Source organism: Papaver somniferum, unplaced genomic scaffold (genome assembly GCF_003573695.1).
Source record: "Papaver somniferum cultivar HN1 unplaced genomic scaffold, ASM357369v1 unplaced-scaffold_135, whole genome shotgun sequence".
Taxonomy (NCBI): Eukaryota; Viridiplantae; Streptophyta; class Magnoliopsida; order Ranunculales; family Papaveraceae; genus Papaver; species Papaver somniferum.
This window is the reverse complement of record NW_020622713.1, coordinates 5699896-5721203: the sequence shown is the minus strand read 5'-3', so window position 1 is coordinate 5721203 and position 21308 is coordinate 5699896. Positions and strand designations below refer to the sequence as shown.

General features: G+C 36.4%; 1 pseudogene; it reads left to right on the top strand.

Annotated features, from left to right (window-relative positions):
- The first annotated feature begins 9621 nt into the window (after nt 1-9621).
- LOC113334037 lies at nt 9622-11394 on the top strand (annotated as a pseudogene).
- Nucleotides 11395-21308: the final 9914 nt, after the last annotated feature.

Sequence of the window (21308 nt, the reverse complement as noted above, 5' to 3'; positions counted from 1 at the left end):
AGCTTCAGCTTCAATGGATGGTGATGCTGGTTGGACAGGTTCAAGTGATGCACTAGAAGATGGAACTGATAAAATAGATGAGCTTAAGAGCTTTGTAGTGAGTGATTTCTGTGTGAAGTTAGGGGAATTTACCTATTGCCTGGCAGCAAATGGGAAGCTTGTTTCCACAAATTTGACATGTCGAGAGATATATAGCCTGTTGGTTGAAACATGTAAGCATAAATAACCTTTGTGAGCACTACTGTACCCTATAAAAACACATGGTAAAGATCTTGGTTCGAGTTTGTTTGAGACATATGGTCTAAGACATGGATAGCATAAACATCCAAAAACTCTAAGAGAGGAGCAGTCAGGAGTCTTGTTGAACAATAACTCCAAAGGAGATTTAGACTCAGTTTTTGAAGCTGGGAGTCAATTGATAAGGTAACATGCAGTTGTGAAAGCCTCAAACCAGTAGGATTTTGGAATTGAGGCATAAAAAAGAAGTGCTAAGCCTGACTCTGTTATGTGTCTAATTCTACATTCTGCAAGACTTTTTTAAGTTGATGTATGAGGACATGAAAATATATGTATAACTCCTGAGCTATTTAGAAAGGTAGTGAACTTTTTAAACTCTCCCCCACTGTCTGACTGAAAAACTTTGATCTTGAGATTAGTTTGATTCTCAATGAGTTTTTTGAATTGAATGAACACAGGAAATGCATCTGATTTACGAACTAGTGGATAGTTCCATGTGTAATGTGAGAAAACATCCATAAGCAGAAGATAATATCGATATCCATTTCTAGATAAGTAAGGAGATGTCCATAAATCAGACACAAATAGGCTCAATGGCTTATCAATTACAGTACTACTATTTGGAAAGGGAAGTTTATGACTCTTGCTCACATGACAAGAATGACGGAACTCAAAATTCTTATTGGAAACTGGAAGGGAAATTTTTTTAATGACTCGGAAAATAGTACGGAGCATTGGGTGTCCTAGACGTTGATGCCACGGTGGAATAGTGTTGGTTACTAGAGCAGCTGGAGTTGTATTGGTAATCTCTAGAACATCATCAAACATGTAGAGCCCGTTCTTACTCCTGCCTTGCAACAGTGTTGTCCTGGTTTTGAGATCCTTCACATCAAAAAAATTGGAGCGAAATTCAAAATATACATTATTATCTTTACAGAACTTTGAAACAGAAAGAATATTTGCTTTTATGTCAGGCACATGAAGTATATTTTTGAGATGAAAGGATCGATTGTTATGGGTAAAAAAAGCATTACCAATATTTTCAATGTGTAGAGCATTGCCATTTCCTACATGAACTTGTTTAGTTCCATCATATTCATGCTTCATGTTCAGATTATTGAGATTTGCAGTTAAGTGATGAGTTGCTCCTGTGTCAGTCACCCAATTGTTATCAGCAGGACCACCAGGTAAAGCAAGATATGCAACTGGTTCTCCTCTTTGTGGTGCATTGTTATACTTGCGAAACCAGCAGAAACTTGCATTATGGTTTTTGCAATTGAAAATCCGACAAGGACCTTGTCCTTAATCTCTTTTAGGATGTCGATTGTGATGATTTTGCTGACGAAAACCTTGATTTTGTTGAGATCGATTCTGGGGAAACCTTCCTTGCTCTTGTCTTTGATATGGTGGTGCAGTAGATGAAGAGGAAATATTTTCCATTGGTTGCTGAATAGAAGCTAGTTGTTGCTCAAGTCTCATATCATATGCGATCAAATGTACATAAAATGCATCCATATCTATCTTTTCGACAGTGCTCAGCAAAGTGACAATTGAATCATATGCTTGATCCAACCCACTCAAGATTGATTGCTGCATATCATCTTCAGAAAGTGCATTCCCTGATTCTGTAAGGGCATCAAATAATTGTTTAGATTTTGCAAAATAATCATACATGGATCTGTTACCTTTGCGCAAACTCATTAGTTGCCTTCTTAGATTCATCTGATGTGCCCTTGTCTTGGGTGCATATCTTTTTTCAAGTGCATCCCAGACTTCTATTGAAGTTGTTAAACCAGATACACGACCTAATACTCCTTCTGTGAGGGATGAAAGCAGCCAGCCTAGTAGGATCTGATCCTGCTGTTCATACTTTTCATATGCAGGATTTGATAATGGTGGTAAATCAGCTTGTGTGTTTGGTATGGTTGGTGATGGTCTTGCATAAGTACCATCTACATATCCTTCTACACGATAGCCCTTCAGTAGTGGCTTGAATTGTGTCTTCCATAAAAGATAGTCGGTATCATTGAGTTTGATGTTGATGAGATGGTTAATATGAATTGCTTGAAGAGTAGATGTTTCTGGTGCTGCCATTGATGCAGAAAAAAAATGAAGAACGCGTGGTTTAGGATTTTTTTGGCCGATACCAAAACAGAATATAATATTTTGGTGAATTGATTCACACTTCAACTGGTGGAAAGGTAGACAAATATATAGAGGTTACATGCCTTTCTTACAAGGGTTACAGAGATGTTTTTGGCATAACATAAGCTAGCAATTATAGAGAATATATTTACAATATATCCATATCAATCTGTAGCGTAAAACAAGCTAGTGATTGATACATGATTTTTTCTTGGCAGCTGTTACCAGAAAAGCTTTGACTGAGTCTTGATGAGATGTATTCCTAACACGTTTAAACAATGATGTGCGCTGGTAAAGGGAAGATTGAGGCTGCAGTTAACAAGGCCATTCAGTGGGTAAAAACCAATATTTAAGTGACTTAGATGATATGAAAAACAAAATGAAGGAATTTAGAGAATGTATATGCAGTATATATAAGAACAAGAATGATATAGTAACTACAAAAATGTATGGTGAACCTCAAAAAAATCTATAAAAAAAAAACTAAGCTCCACCGATAGCGCCGTCCCTGGCTTCATGACGACCTGCAAACTTTTTCTTCTATTTTGCTTTAGATTCAACCAATAAATACACTCCATAAGAGCATCTCCAACAGAAGGTATAAAAAATCCTACGTGGATTTTTTATTTAGTCCTTTTATTTATGGGGTCTACACATAGAATAAAAAGGGCTTTTTAATAAAGTAACCAACTTTTTGGGTCATAATTAAGAAACTTGCCGTTTTTTTGAATTGTTTTACAAACTGGCCGAGTCTGACTTTTTCCGTCCCGTTTTTTGAATAAAATGGGTAACATCAGTTAAATGCTTATGTGTCAGTTATCCTACTCAGTAAAAGAAAGTTAGACCCTCACATGGATTGACTAGGTCGAGTTAATAACATGAGTCGTTTTCGAGCCAACTCAGTGACTCGGACCAAGTGAAGAACATCATTATGTAGGCATTTCTACATACATGTTGAGTGTGTAAAACAACCATGGGATTTGTAAATTTTTCCACATCTTCCTTCCCTTCTCCATACTCAGCAACACCAGAGTACCTGCAACATCACCTCTTGAACAACAGCTGCAACAAATCCTCACCTCTAATATCTTCATAAAGTATAAACCATAGCTACCAGACCCCATGTTGACTTCAAATGCTCATATGTAGCTGAATCCACAAAACTGCATCTGTAACTTAACCACCATCTCCATTTCTATAACTCTTGCCAACCCAGAAACCACCTACAACTCCAGCTGCAACTCCACTAGAACAACAACAGCGCAACTTCTCTGTAAAATCAATGCCTTCAACACATGCACATACATAAATGAGCCTCTTCATCTATTCCTTGTTTAATTTAGCAGACCCCATCTCTTCCCTGTTACAAGTGAACAATTGAAATCAAATCCCTTTGAAATCAACATAACTAAACTCTAATCAATTCTTATGTGCATGAAAATCAAATCTCTGCAACAATAATTGAAATCAAATACCCAATTAAAAGCTTACCATACCAGCAACAAAACTCATCCAAAATCCAACCAAATTGTTACTGATTCAAACCCAAATGATTTTCTTATCAACCACTGTTAATCATGATGGCAGCAGTACCCATTTAATTGATAAAATTAAAAATCCTAATTAACGCAATCCCCTAATTTCTGAAGAACCCTAATTAAGGAATCCCCAATGCAACATCCAGAACCCTAACTGTTGAAATTAGATCCAAACGAACATGCATATGATGAATTAACACAAACCCATTGTCTCAAACTGAATCAATTCAATTAAAGTATTATCAAAAAATACAACTAACTGAATTAACAAGGATTACGAACAGTTGAGAGAAAGAGAGAGACTAAGAACAATTGAGAGAAAGGGAGAGACTAAGAACAGTTGAGACAAAGAAAATCTTCTGGTGGTTCATCCCATTTGTTGCAAACTCTAACTAAAATCAGAAGATGAAGGTCGCTGCTTCTCCGTTCCTGGCTTTAGAATTTTTTTTTCAAAATAGACTCTCGACAATGTAAAAACCAAAGAGAAGATACAAGGGTTAGATGAAGGATATGGTGGTCATTTTAAGTATAGAAATTGACTAAGTCAACTTGTTGGACCATCTTGGTGGGACCGTATGAAATAAATAACGGAAAGGCCAGTTTATAAAACATTTTGAGAAAACGGCCGGTTTATTAATTAGGGGTGTTGAAGTTGGTTACTTTATTAATTTGCCCTAGAATAAATATAAGATCTCATATTTAAAAAACCATCTTCAACAGTGAGAATTTTAACTCTTAGAATTAAAAGAAAATTGGTTAAAAACATGACGTGGAGGTGCAACCGGAGGTGTAGATAACACTTTCTTGAACACCTTCATATTTTGTAATTGGTCCCTCCTAACTTGTAAGTCCCTACTGTTGGAGATGGATTTATGCCAAATGGGAATTTAAAATCCTACGTGTCACTAAAAATAAATATATCCACACTCTCTTGGAGATGCTCTAAGATAATGTTTCTTGACCCGTGTAATTTTTTTGTGCTGTTATAGATAAAGCAATGCAAGGAAATTGTATGAATACAAAAATGCTGCAGCTGATAGGCCAGCTTCTCTATAGATCCAACTTAGACTAACATAGGTCAGGCGTCCAACCCGGATACTTTTCTCTCCTAGCTCTGAGGGATTGTTGTTACATTTCAGACTATTAACTGCATATGGGAACAACACTTTTCTGGAACAAAATTTGTACTCATTCCCCAATGGCCGTAACAAGGCCACACCATACTTCCACCAGTGCATCAACATGTTAGAATTTCTGCACAACAAAATTGCAGGTGTTCCTAGCCTCCCAGGACAGCCAACCCAGCAATGTGCAATCCTAGATAGAAAAAGGGAAATAACTATAAAATAAGGGGTATTTATGTAATTTCAGTTTAGCAAATTCCAAAGTTTTTCTAGAAATGAAAAGGTTTTGGATAAGGGTGTATAAACCATCTTTTCAAAAAAAAAAATAATAATAATAAAATAAAATATAGTAGTATGTCGTTGGAGACTTCCAACTAATTTCATGTAATAATCGTTATCCAATAATATAATAAAATAAAAAAATCTTTTCCGCTAGATCTAGATCTAACAGAAATCTAGAAAAACAACCCCAAATTTTCTCAACAAATTTCCCCTGGAACTCCACTTACTTACTTAAAACCCCACCGATTTTCTCGTAAACTCAGAACAAAGATAAGAAAATTGTATTCCGATTAGCGTCAGTTGGAGTAAAGAAGAAATAAGATAAGAAAAAAATTAAGAAAAAAAAATTAAAAATTAAATAATTAAATAAGAAAAAAAATCTTATCAAAAAATTAAATTTTTAGAAAAATAATAAGAAAAGTTTAAAAAAAATACTTAATGAAATTAAATTAAAAAATTAATTAATTCACCAAGATTATCTAAGTAATTTAACTAGTTTTAGACACACCTTATCAACATATACTAGTTAGCGTAAGAACTGAGTATGCCTCAAAAAAATGTGGTATGGCTCATAATAGGTTACTTGTTTGGGAAAATTAGGGGGAGATCCAAAAAAAAAATATTCTCATTATCAGGCCCACAATTAATTTAGGTATCGTGACACCTATAATTATTTCCGTGACACCCATAATTATTTCCGTGACACCCATAATTATATGAAATTATTAAAAATGTATGCATGACGGATTATGCATCCGCATGACAGGTTATGCATCAGGGGTACAATTGGCAACGCAACTTGGATATAACATATCTAAAAATCCGCGCCTTGGAATTTTATAAATGTTATATCGCTGGAAATCTTTTTAAAAGAGCTACGCAACGAGTACAAACAAGAATATCAAATTTTTGTTTTTCACGAAAAAATTGGAGGTGATCATCATTTTAGGCAAAATTTTCGAAAACTTGATACATAACCATTATGCGGCCACCAAAAAAGATGCATAACACATTCTGCAGAACGCATAACGAATTATGCAACCATTTTCTCCACTGCATAACAAATTATGCATTTGGATAACAAAGTTATGCATCTATAACAAGTTATGTGACCATTGTTTTGGTTGATTTTAGCGCGTACATAAAAAAAATGATGCATAATGCAATATGCATCCATATTAACGGATGCATATCATGTTATGCATCTATTTTCTCTCGATGCATAATGCATTATGTAGCCATATTTTCGGAAGCATAACAAGTTATGCATCCATTTTCACGACTGCATAACATGTTATGCAGATATTATTGTAGGTGCATGACAAGTTATGCAGTCTTTGTTTTTATTGGTTTCAATAGTAACAAAAAAAGCTATTGCATAACGTGTTATGCAACTGTTTTCTGCACTGCATAACAAGTCATGCAACAAATTTTGTAGATGCATAACAGGTTATGCATCCATTTTCATGACTGCATAACATGTTATGCAGACATTTTCTCGACTTCATGACATGTTATACAGTCATAACCACAACATCATCTTCTTTCACGTTTCAATAACTCCCACGCAAACCATTATCTTCCATCCGTAGCTCCCAATCCACCATTACCAGCTTTTACCTACTTCAATGCAGCAACAAATACCAAAAACAAACACAAATACAAACCATTCCAATTTCAATTACACCATGAACAACAAACACAAATACCAGAAACAACACCACCATTCCTACTTCTCTCTAATATTCTTTACATCCAAAATCACACCCACCATAAGAACTTCCTTCTCATCTTTTACAGACTCAATACTACCACTAGTTCGGCTTCCTCCAATTTCATCACCAGACCCCATCCAACAAATCAATCCTCATATCCTAGTCTTCTCAGCCTCATCTATGCCCATATTGAGCTAAGAAAATTACCTCTTAATGTTAAAAGAGGACAAAATTGCTTCATGACAAACTTATCTAGGAGCTGGATCTCCTCTTACCAATGATAATGCAGTTGATAATTTCTTTCATACACCGAAGAAGCCTAAAATAATATAAAATAGGATCAAGTGGTCCGTGAACAAACACAAGACTCCTTTGTATCCTTGGTGTTATTAACAATGGTGAATTGAGACATTGCCTAGTTTTCTTAGTACTTAGTTTAATATTCTCTTTTTTTTTTTATTACTTTAAGTAAGATGTGCTTACCAGTAGCATATCTATTAGTCACGTTTAATAAATTATATGAATAATAATAAGTACAACATCTAAAACTCAAAATAGCTTTAACTTGTTTTATGTACCTGATTTAAATGATTAAGGTAGATGTGTGGATATTCATTGTTATCCACATGAGTGAAATCCATAATACTTGCACCACAATTGCTTTGAATTAAAACCCTGAAATAATCCATGCCCATTACTAATCAGCACAAAAAAGTAATGCTTTTAGACTGAATACTAATAAAATCCATCGACTGCAAGATGTATAAAAAAGGTGGAAGTAAGTGTCCACCGTCGTAGCAACAAAAGCCTGATTAATAAAATTATGATCAATCACGAGCACAGATTCCCCTTCATGAGAAAGAATTTTATGATATCCCAACAATTTCTAGCAGGAACCCACAATTCTCTCATAGGGTAATGACCATCAATCTCAAGATTAGGTGCATCCTTTTTCCATTGCCTGATTTCTTCACCATATTTCTCTATTGATTCATTTTTCAAAAGTCCCTAAATGTTCCACAATTTTAAAGCATTTTCACTTAGACCAGGTCTCAAACACTTAAATTACATTGCCAAAATACAACTAAACTGGAAAAAATAAAGATTGATTCCCCGTAAATCAAATTCGGGAATCATCGCCCCTTTACGAGCATTCCACATAAGCTTTGACATCATCTTCGATCGATTTAACATGCACAAATTAAGAATTTATGTATTTAAGCAACCGTGGATCTTTAAATCCTAAACAAATTAAGATACCAAAACCATATTCTGAAACAAAACCTAAAATTCTACCTAATATCTTTGATTAACATACTCGAATAACCCAAAGAATAGAAGTTCAGAAAATCGTACCTTCCGATCTTAACTTCAATGGCTTTAAAGCAAACCCAACCTCCATAATACCAGATGGACTTGAAGTCAGTTTGAATTTTGTCCAAAAATCTAGTCAATTAACGACAACAACATGATCATCCTCGACTAATTTTTCCATGTTCTCTGGGCAAGAAGAAGGAAATCATAAAAAAGCAAAAAGAAAAGAGAAGACGAAGGCAGAAGAAACGAAAAGCTAATTTTAAAAAATATGGGTTTCTGAGAAATTTTTCGGCAGAAAATGGGTGCGTCCATGAAGTTTTCCGACAAGGGGTTTGACAGTGAAAAAAACTGAAAAAAGGGTTAGACAATAGTTTTCACTTCTTGTTTTGTTTTAAATAAACCGGAGGCGAAGCAAGGGTGGAGCCAACCCAGTGCACACCCAGCTTAGCCGGCTGCAAAACCTAATTCAAGCCCAACTACGAGTTTAAGTTTACAAGCCCTTTTTTTTTTGCACCGCTAACAAAAGTTGGCTCCGCCCTCGGATCGGGCATCTTCGTAACAATTTCTAAGAATCAAAGCAAAATTACATGTCATACAAAGATGGCTTAAAATTACATGTCAAAATTACGTTTGAGCGGAGACCCGAACTACTGACCTCCTATTTGAGAGTCAGACTACTGGCCAACTGGGCTAACCCCGCTTGGTTGGTAATGGATTGTTTCGAGTATGAATGAGACGCAAAGCGTGGAGGATTTGGCAGATTTTTAAGGCTTGGATTTGAATGCCCAAGGCCTACAAGTCAATGGCATTGGCGATTTTTTGCTTGAGATGTCCATAGTGAAACTTTTGAATAACATAGAATTAAGCAATTTTCCCTCGATGTTAAGTATATTGCATTGCTTCTCATACTGAGCAAATGGACCGATAACAGTATGGTAGTCTACAGAACGATTTTGTAAGGTTCACCGACAAAAGCCAAAAACATTTTATATATAATTTGAGTGGAAATTGCTGGCCTCACATTGAAAGTTAGACCAAAAGCTCGAATTCTAGAGTTCCTGGACCACGACCAATAAGAATCAAAGATTGACGTAGCAAAATATAATGGATAGGTAAATGAGCGCTGAATCATGCTCTTCCTGGGCCACGACCAATAAGAATCAAGCATTGACGTAGCAAAATAAAATGGATAAGTAAATGAGCGCCGAATCATGCTCTTGGCTCCCGACCAATAAGAAACAAGGATTGACATAGCACAATAGAATGGGTGGGTAAATGAGCGTCGAATCATGCTCTTCGTGGGCCATGACCAATAAGAATCAAGGATTGACGTAGCACAATAGAACGGGTGGGTAAATGAGCGTCGAATCATGCTCTTGGCCCCCGACCAATAAGAATCAAGAATTGACGTAGCAAAATAGAATGAGTAGGTAAATGAGCGCCGAATCACTTTCAATATACATAACCTATTTTTTACATAAAACCTATACGCTTACATGGATTAATTACCTTTGGGACAACCAATTTTAACCCGTGCAACGCACGGGCGCACATCTAGTATCCAGATAATAAAAGGAAATTTTCGTAGAATTCACTGTTTTCATGAATTTATAATCTCATGGGATTACAAATACTGGGATTCATATAAATTTCTTGTGTGTTTGGTAACTCAATTAAAATCTCAAGGATTTATAGAGTTTTATTGTTTTAAAATCATTGTACCGTTTGGAATTACCCTCAAATCTTAAAATTGCATATATATATATATATGGGATTTAGAATTAAAAAAAAGTGGGTCCATAAATCCCTTGATAAGTTTCCCACCAAATCCTAGGGGGAGGGATCGAACTACATATGGAGGATTTGCTGGAAAACTGATTCCCGTAGGAAACGTGATTCCAAGGATTCGGGCAACCAAACGCACATAGGGAAACGTAATGTGGAAACTACTACCACACCCATTTTTAAGATTTTGTCCACTGTGAAACCCACGGGCGGAGAAGTTCATGCGCGCACCCATATTTGGTGAAAAAATTCTTGTGAAACCCATAATTTTCTAAAATCATGTTTTCCCGAAATTTCTTTTTTTCCATGGAGAGCGAGGAAAGAATTTGGGATTTCTTCACAAATCTGGAGCCTTCTTTTTTCGTCTCGCCTCTTTCTCTCTGAGATGCTTCTTCTTCGCGGAATTTACTGAATTTCCGGCCTCAAATTAGTGTACGGGTATGTAGATTTTCCTTTGAATCATCCAAATTTTGTAATGAAGAAAAACCCCAATTGTTTCTCTAAATTTTGATTTTATAATTTCTTCTCCTTATTCAACTCCAAAGAAACGCCTAAAATCGAAACATACAAAACCCAATTCTCCCTCTATTCCATTACTGAAGGAGCCATCACAAGGATTTTTTCCTACAAAACAAGAAATCATAAATTTACTTGGAGTCATAACTATTGCAATCACATTTGATGTGACCTGTAATTACATTGCCACCAATTTCAAAAGACCAATCAAAGGGTTGTTTTGCAATTGATTCACTTTTACCTGGTGCTAGAGATGGGAAATTAGCTATACTTGCTGGTGGAGATTCTGATGTTGTAAAATGGTTATCACCGGTTTATGAGGTTTTGGGGAGAGTTACTTATGTTGGAGAATCTAGGTGTGGACAGTGTTGTAAAATTGCTAATCAGATTACTGTTGGTGCTAATTTGCTTGGATTGAGTGAAGGGTAGTATTTGCAGAGAAAGCAAGACTTGATATGAATAAGTTTGTGGAATCAATTAGAGGTGGAGCTGCTGGGTCAATGGTGATGGAATTATTTGGGAAAAAAATGATTGAAAGAGATTTTAGAGCAGGTGGGTTTGCAACATATATGATTAAGGATTTGGGAATGGGTGCAAGAGAAAGATGCAGTGGTTTTACCTGGTGTTGCATTGTCAAAGCAATTGTTTTCAAGTATGGTTGCTAATGGTGATGGTAAAATGGGAATTCAAGGTCTTATCACTGTCATTGAGAGGATTAATGGTAAATCAGTTTAATCTCTTCTAGTCATATTTTTGGTGATTTTATGTTAACCTGAATAGTATTTATTCGTTGAAATGTTTCTTCGTTTTGATTTTGTTAATTCTTATCATCCAAGTAGAAATATTTATTCTACTAGTGTAAAATTTTCATTGTGAAAAGCACATACAGTCCCATCAGTACCACCACTGCAATTTCTCCACCCACTCTCACTTTGTTTTTCCTACTAGTACTCTTCTATTCTACTAGTAATTTTTGGTTGGTTTCATACGGATTGTTGCCGTCAACAACAATGAACTGAAATTGGGTGTTTATGCTATTTTGATTTGCATAAGAGATATTGCAACATGAAAGATGATGATGCGTTATGACTGCATAACCTGTCATGCAGTCGAGAAAATGTCTGCGTAACATGTTATGCAGTCGTGAAAATGGACGCATAAATTATTATGCATCTACAAAATTTGTTGCATAACTTGTTATGCGGTCCAATAAAAACAAAGACTGCATAACTTGTCATGCACCTATGATAATATCTGTGTTACATGTTATGCAGTCACGAAAATAAATGCATAACCTGTTATGCATCCAAAAAATACGGCTGCATAATGCATAATGCATCGGGAAAATTGTTGCACCATCTTTTATGCATCGAGAAAATAGATGCATAATGCATTATGCATCAATTTTTTATGTACGCACTAATATAATGGCTACATAACTTGTTATAGATGCATAACTTTGTTATGTAGTGGAGAAAATGGTTGCATAATTCGTTATGCGTCAAGCATAATGCGTTATGCACCTTTTCTAGTGTCTGTACAATGGTTATGTATCAAGTTTTCGAAAAATTTTCCTAAAATGATGATCACCTCCGATTTTTTCGTGAGAAACAAAAATTTGATACTCTTGTTTGTACTCGTTGCGTTGCTATCTTTAAAAGATTTCCAACGATATAAAATTTGTAAAATTCTAAGGCGTAGATTTTTAGATATGTTATGTCCAAGTTGTGTTTCCAATTATACCCCTGAAAAATTAGGCTGCATAACGAATTATGCCTGAAAAATAGTGTGCATAACGAGTTATGTATTGATTCTTAATAATTTCGGATAATTTTGGGTGTCACGGTACCTAAAATTAATTGTGGGTCTGACAATGAGAATATTATTTTTTTTGGGCCTGCCCCTAAGTTTCCCAAACGTAATTTTATCAAATCCCTGGATCCATAAAGTGAAAATTACAGCGAGACCCATTCTCCCAGACTTTTCTACTATGAAACCCACGCTCAGAAAAACACAGGCGCGCACCCATTTTCTGGAAGAAAGTTATTCTCAAACCCATAATTTCTGAAATTATGTTTCGGTCTTTTTTTTTTCTTCTTCTTCTTCTCAGATTCGTATCTCCCTACAACTTTCTTTCCTATCTATCAACGGAGTCCAAAATCTCGATTGAGATTAGAAATTGCAGCAACCAAGTTGGGTCTGTTTGTCAACTGGATTGGGTGTATTCAAGGGTTCGTTTGTGATTCGAATCATCTACAATTGAGGTAATGTTTGAGAGGAAGAAGTTAGGATATGATTTGTTGATGTAATTGATTATGAATGAAGTTTTAGAAAATCAGATAAGGAATTTGGTGAAGTTGCAGAACTGAAATCAACAAAGAAAAGAGGATCTGGGACTGATTGATTAAATGGGTTTTGGTGGTTGTGTTCGAAGAATCGGGAGCTCGAGATGATGTAGAAGTTTGGATTGTATTTTAACTCAAGAGAGCCAAGAAAGAAGAATTTCTTACATCCCCTCTTTTCTCTGTCCAAGAGATGTTGTTGTTGTGGTTGATTGTGACAGTAATTGATGATGAATGAGTCTAGTTTATAATTCCTGGAAGAAGTGGAGTTATTGGGTTGTGTTGAATGTGAAATTGCAGGAATTGGAGAGCTGAAGGAGATGGTTTCTCAACATACAACAACACCATCAGGTAGCGTATATCAACTGTTCCACAGAAAAGTTGAACCACCATCTTATTACCACCTAGTTCGCAGCTGTTACAATGGTTGCTGCTATGGGTATTGTTGATTATCTGGGTCGTGTAAGAAGAGGAGAAGAAACAAATGCTGCTACAGATGTTTGTGTGGGTGATGTGTGTTGTTGCCGTGGGTTTGAAACCAGCAAGATATCGAAGGATACATGTTGTCTATGGTGAGGGTTTGGTACAGTTCTGGCAGCGAGAAAAGAAGGAAGAAAAGGGTGCAGAGTGATTCAAAAATTTGGTTAGTGTTGTGGAAGATTTGGTCAAGGATAAACAACAAGAAAATAACCAGCTGCAGCTGCTTGACCGCACCGTTTCCTTGCTAGTTTGATGTGCGTTTGTGGGATGCGTACAAGGGTTGTTTGCAGAGTTAATTAGAAGCCAGTAGGGTGAGCTAACTTGGGTACCAATTTGTTTCAGCATCGGATAGAGTTTGTTATGATTGCATAACATGTCAAGATCAGATTTGGTTTTTAGTCTGTTGGGTGTTGTTTTAAGTTGTTATGAAGCTATGAAAATGGATGCATAACCTGTTATGCATCCACAAAATTTGTTGCATAACTTGTTATGCAGTCCAGAAAACGGTTGCATAGCACGTTATGCATCAATTTTTTCGCCACTATTGAAACCAACAAAAACAAAGACTGCACAACTTGTCATGCACCTACAATAATATCTGCATAACATGTTATGCAGTCGTGAAAATTGATGCATAACCTGTTACGCATCCGAAAATATGGCTGCATAATGCATTATGCATCGAGAAATTTGTTGCACAATCTTTTATGCATCGAGAAAATAGATGCATAACCTGTTATGCATCCGAAAATATGTTTGCATAATGCATTATGCATCAATTTTTTATGTACGCACTAAAATCAACCAAAACAATGGCTACATAACTTGTTATAGATGCATAATTTATTATGCAGTCGAGAAAATGGTTGCATAATTCGTTATGCGTCTGCAGAATGTGTTATGCATCTTTTTTGGTGGCTGCATAATGGTTATGTAGTCAGTTTTCGAAATTTTGCCTAAAATGATGATCACCTCCGATTTTTCGTGAAAAACAAAAATTTAATATTGTTATTTGTACTTGTTGCGTAGCTCTCTTAAAAAGATTTCCAACGATATAAAATTTGTAAAATTCCAAGGCGCGGATTTTTAGATATGTTATATCCAAGTTGCGTTGCCAATTATACCCCTAATGCATAACCTGCCATGCGGATGCATAATCCGTCATGCATCCATTTTTAATAATTTCATATAATTATGGATGTCACGGTACCTAAAATTAATTGTGGGCCTGAGAATGAGAATATTTTTTTGGGTCTCCCCCTAATTTTCCCATCCATAAATTCCACCTTTGAAATTCTACATTCAAACCCATCATAAAGAAAATCCATTGCCACATCAACCACTACATGTGACAGAAAATTCTCTTTCCACTCTCCTATCCAGAATTTTGTCTCCTTGAATCGACAACAAGCATGACAAATTTGAAGTACAATGTGCGTGCGTACCTCTCCATCAAGCAGTATCAGTTTCAAATAACGGTGGTGCAATGCCAAATAATATCAACTTTGATAAACTCTATTTCTGTGTAATAACCAACAAAAAGAAAAAGAATGGCCCAAAAGAAAAAACGAAGAAAAAAAAAAAAAAACTCGTTAGTGGCCAGAAAGAAATACAAATGGCACTCCAAGGATCAGTGCAGGCTGTACAAACCTAACAATCGGAGATAAAAAAAAAAACTCTCACTATTGATCTATATCCGGGTTAACATGAAAACTATCCGTACACTTGGATCCAATGGCTAGAAAAATCAGCAGATGTGCCTAACGTCAGTAGATCGTTAGACTCTAGAGGTATCATTATGGGGTCTAATGGTAGCACATTCTGTGAGCTAGTGTCAGCAATTTCTGTTACTTTTGCTAATTGAACTTTTCTGTTGTTTTCGACCTAAGATTTTTAGGGATCATGGTTTTTTTTGAGGGATCATGGTTTTATTAGTCCACCTTCCTTATAGTGATAAGGGGTGTCCTAAAACGTTGAAATGACTAACCTATTTTTAACCTAATTTAATTTAAAACCAACCTAATAACCACTTATATATATAACCACCACCTCCTCCTACCACCACCGCCCACCACCGCCGATTACCACCACCACCACCTCCGATTATCACCACCACCAACCATCGATTACCATCACCACCTCCTCCCGCCACCACCGCCACCGACTATTTAAGAAATGTAACAACGTCAATGCAATCACAATTAAGTTCGGTTACATAATAATTTTATAGAGTATAAAAGACACCAGCCGCAACCTGATTCTGCCATGAGACCATTCCGGAGGTATTTTCCAACAAAGCCTTCACTTTAATTTGATTTTGATTGCTTCAATCGAATAGAAATCATCAAAATAGGGTTTTAATAGGAGTTACAGAGCCATGTTCGGTAGGCCGATTTTCCAAAAAACCCTAGTTTACTAACCGAACTTCTTGAAAATGAAGAACACGAAGAACAGTTCGGTTCTATTGGATTTAAAACTAAGTCACCGAACTCTCTGTTCGGTTGTTTCGCAAAAAAATTTAAAACTACAAAGTAACCGAACTCCACCCTTAGAACCGAAAAAAAACAAATCTAGTTTAACCGAACTATGTTGTTGTGACCACTATGTTGAGTTCCAAAATAACCGAACTTAGCCAATAGAGTTCGGTTTGTTCGCAAAAACTTTTAAAACTACAAAGTAACCGAACTTAGCCAATAGACGCTGGAACTTCACATTTTTTTTGTTTGTTAAGTTCGGTAACTTCACAATTTTATCGCAGAAACCGAACTCAGAGTTCGGTTGGTTAGCTGTTAGGTTCAAGTTTGCGAAAGAACCGAACTGTAAACTTATATACTCTTATATTACGTAAAGTTCGATTAGATCAAAAGTGCATGCAGTTTGCGAACCAACCGAACATAACACGGTAACTCCTAGAAATTCTATTATTTGAGAGTTCGGTAACCTGCGTGTTTGGAACAAGTAACCGAACTACACTTTCAGATGAGTTCGGTTACTTGTTCATCTCACGGGGCAACCGAACTACAGCTTCGGATGAGTTCGGTTACTTGTTCTTCATATAAAGTAACCGAACTGTTCAAAATCCAATTCAAATCCGGATCATTTTGAAGATTAACAAATATTCTAGGAGAGGATGGAGATGAAGAATCAGATGAGTTTTCATCATTTGAATACTCAAACTTAGTGAATTGGAATTTTTTTTTATTTTCCATGTTTTTCTCCTTCATCTTCTCTAACTCTACTCTCTCAATAATTCTACTCAACTAATAATAAACCCATCTTTTAATTTAATCTCACTAATTATCTTTAACTAAATCATTCACTAATCATAACCTAAAATTAATTAAGAGGGTAGATAGGTATTAAATAGATAACTAGATATGGGGTGACCTAATATTAGGTCTAATGCCTTTACCCAAAATAAAAACATGGTCCCAAAAAATCGTTCCTAAAATTTAGGTTATCTGTGAAGTGTTTTCTCACGCTAACATATCATCAAGAATCTAAAGCCCAATTTCTATTGCTTGTAGTGGATAACTGAACAAATGCATCTGGCACAGATAGAGCGGTTCCAACAAAGAATGAGCCTGATGCCAGGCTGTAGTAGCTCAGTCAAAGTTTGATTCCACATGCCCCTAAGGTTGAGCTTGACATTAGGCTCACTCTCAGATTAAGAGTAGCATTAGGGGCTCACTCTAACACTGATGATTACAACAAAAGGAAAAACCATCATTGCCATCATCATTAAAACTCATATCGCGAATAAACATGGTCAGCATAAAGGCGCATTGAAGCAACAATTAGTTGCTCTTACCCCATATAGGTAATGCACACAGAGTTTACTCAGTCTCTGATTTTCTCTACAAGAGGTGAAAGCCACTTTAGAGTCGCTACAAAGCACCAGCTCATTGTTATTCGGCCTACTAGGAAACCTAACGCCTGCTGCTGTCCCCTGCAACTCAAGAACCACGACCGAGATCGGATGGGTCTTGAGCCAACAAAAATAACACCTAACGGGTCCCCTGTCCGTCTATACTACTCCCTCCGTCCTAATTTACTTGTCAAAATAGGATTTTGCAAAAACTTGAAACAAATTCAAATTACTTCCACATACATCACCAATCTTTCAAATTACTTGTTTAATAGTGTAGAGGATCCGGAGCCTAATTTTTGTATCCTAATTTTTATTTCTTTCTTGATAATTAGATAATTTTAGTAGGAAATATAGTAATTTTTTTGCTGCATTTTTGTTAAAAAAACTCAATTTTAACAAGTAAACTAGGACGGGGAGTATGTATTAACCATTAACCAACAAACAAAAAATGCCCAAATGAAAAACGGGAAAAAAATAAACAATGACACTCAATGAGCAGGTCACAAAAGAAAAAACAGAAGGAAAAAAACATGCCCTCGAACCTAACAATTGTAGAAAAGAACTTCACTGATGATCTATATATCTCATCAAATCCAGAACAGTAAACTTTCAAACAATAATGGAAACTTTATTGGACGACGACCAAAGGGAGGAGTCCCTTAGTGATGAAAAAATGGTGAGTTTGTCCGTCACAATGTTTGTGCAGAGAAACTGAAATTAGCTTTTTGGAAATCACAATTTCATGAAATTAAGCTCAAACTTGGGATTATCAATCAAATTGATTACAGATTTCAGTCAAACACCATTAAACAAACATATTCACAGTTCAAATTTCTTTAAAATAGCCATCAGATCGATTGAAATCGATCAATTTCAGTATCATTTTATTAAAAAGCAGTTCCCTTTCATCGTCGGCCTTCACTGCTGCAGCAGTAATCTAGTTTACCAGTATCATGTTACATATGTGGGTGAAACCATCCTAACCAAAAAATGATGCCTAAACCATCACTATAGCAGCATAATCTCTGTCGTACAAATGTTAGCAGAGCTAGAGGTTTCTTACTTGAATTGTGGAAAAAAGAATCTATTACTGAACAGATGAAATCTCAATGGTTATAATCAAAAGCATGTACAACCAATTACGCATTGAGATTAGGTTTGTTGTACATCCACTCTTGTCAAATTGTATACAGTATTCATGGTGAAAGCTTCTTTCTCTTTCCAAACAGCATCACCCCCTTCGCATACCTCGACAAGGTTCTTCTCACTAGTGTTCACTATTCTTATGAAATTAACAGACCGAAGAGGCAAAGACAAAATCTTCTCTTGTTTCCTATCAAAAGCACTGTTTTTTCCGTGAAATGTCTAGGTTTAGAAAAATAGAAATGCTCTAACCCTCATTAGTGGGTAGGGGTGAGCATAAAAACCGGAACCGCGGATTTGACCCGTATCCGTCCGCAAAATTGCGGATTTCACCCAAACCGCAAAACGTATGAGCCGGACACGGATGAGATTCTCAAATCCGCACGTTTTAGCGGTTTGGGTGCGGTTGAATATTGAAAATCGCGGATTCACCCGCACCGCATATGACTCTGCTCCATTAGCTATAAGCCACTAAGCCCAGCTAATTGAATGTGATGTCACTAAGCCCATATCAAAAATGGGTTGCTTATTTGCTTCTTTAGCTTGATGTCACTAAGCAAGCAGGCCCAATACGGGAACTGGATCGAACCAAAGAGTCGAGACTCCGCTGCTCAATGAGCAGAGATGTGATGATGAGTTGGGAATTTGAGTTTTCTTCTTTTCTTGCTTGACAGTTTTTTTTTTTTTTTTACCAAATCCGGGGTTAATTCGCAACCGGCCCGTACAATCCGCGGATCCGCGGATGATTGGGCCGGTCACGGTTTGATTTTTCAAATCCGCAACTTGGACGGTTTGGTTGCGGGTGACCCCTAATCCGCAACCGTCCGTCCGTTGCACACCACTATTAGTGGGTCACATTAGACAGAAGCTAATGTGCACCTTGGGCCTTGGCATGTTCTTCTAAGTCATACAATCTGGCACAAAACATGTTTATAAGGAACGATTTTTTGGGGACCATGGTTTTTTTTGGGGATCATGGTCATGTTAGGCCACCTACCCTACAATTTTAAGGGATGTCCTAAAATCATGAGATTACTAATTTGGCCCTTACTCTAATTAAAATTAACCCTAACTTAATAACTGCCTCTAATTTAATCTAAAACAAAACCTAAACTAAACCTAATTCAAAACCTAAACTACACCTAGCCGCACCCAAAAAAAGGAAAAAAAGAAAACAGTTTTGAGGAGAAAACTATTCTCCCTCTTGTTCTTCTCTTCTTCCCCATTTCAACGTCATCTTCATCAATTAATCGTCGATTCATAAAATTTTCATCGTCGATTAATCAATCGACTATAAGAATGGTTCTTCGAAAGAAAACCAAAAGACTCCCAGGAACAGGTCCCCCATTAGGACATCTAGCAAATCAGCCAAGTGATTTTGAGATTCATAAAGAAGTGGAAGAGCCAAGTGAATTCATAATCCAGTATAATAGACGCAGTAAGAAGCCTGATTCTTCCATGGGACCGATTCACAGGTATTTCCCGAGAAACCCATTTCTTTTAATTTGATTTTCATCGATTCAATTGATTAGAAATCATCAAAATAGGGTTCAAATTGAAGTTACAGTGTTTAGTTCGGTTAGAGCGTCTTTTATTGTTGCCCTAGTTTCTTAACCGAACTCCATCAAACGAAGAACACGAAGAACAGTTCGGTTTTATAGGATTGAAAACTAGGTTACCGAACTCGTGAGTTCGGTTGTTTCGCAAAAAAAATTGTTGAACTGCCATGTAACCGAACTATAGCCATATTACCAAAAACAGGAAAAAAATCCATGTAACCAAACTGTTTGATTTTTCCAAAATTTCTAGTACCCACACTACCGAACTCTAGCACCTTTGTTCGGTTGTTTCGCATAAATGTTTAAAACTGCCATGTAACCAAACTGTACCCTTATTACAAAAAAAAAAATTGGCCATGTAAACGAACTTTTCTTTTTTTCCCTATATGTTTAGTACCCATATAACCGAACTTGTTCCAATATGTTCGGTTTGTTCGAAAAAAACTTTGACAAACCGAACTCTTGGATATTTACATATATATGTGGAGTTCGGTTTTCTCGAAAAAATAATTGAGTAACCGAACTCTACCCTGGAACACGATTTTTTTTTCTTGAGTTGTTTTTTTTTTCGTGAATTATTCCTTATTTCTTTTGTTTTTTTGTTTAGTGTCAAAGGTAAGAAATCTAACCAACCATTACCGGAAGATTTGAGAACTCCCACGCCTAGAGGCCCAAAACACTTAGGTGCCGATAAGCGTGGAACCAAAAATGCAAAATATGGAGGTGGGTCATTACCGGGTGTTGTCATCCAAGATGGTGTCAATAGAGATAATGTTGACAACGTAATCCAACAAGTTAATGAAGAGATCGTGGAACAGATGAGCAGTCAAGAACATAATCAAGGTGGAGAAGATGAACTAGATCAAGGAGGAGGAAATGAGGGTGGCGATGATGAGGGTGAAAAATATGAGGAAGGCGGAGACAAGGATGGAGATAAGGATGATGATGAATCATAGGAGGGCTCGGATGAAGAGGAAGAAGAAGAGGAACAAGCAGACATAGTGGTAAAGAGACCTATAAAGACGCCTAAAAAGCCTTGTGCTAGATATTAGTACATTCCTCATAGGGATTTGTGTTTGCCGCCAAAGAATCCAACATATGGTACTCCAAGAGATGGCAGGAAGGTATTGATGGGCTACAAAAACTCATGGGATGCCAAGATCTTTGCAACAAAGGTATGGTTCAATCTTAACCATCAAGATTTAGATTTCTCAGTCATTTTATTATATTTTGACATATATTGTTCTTTTCTAT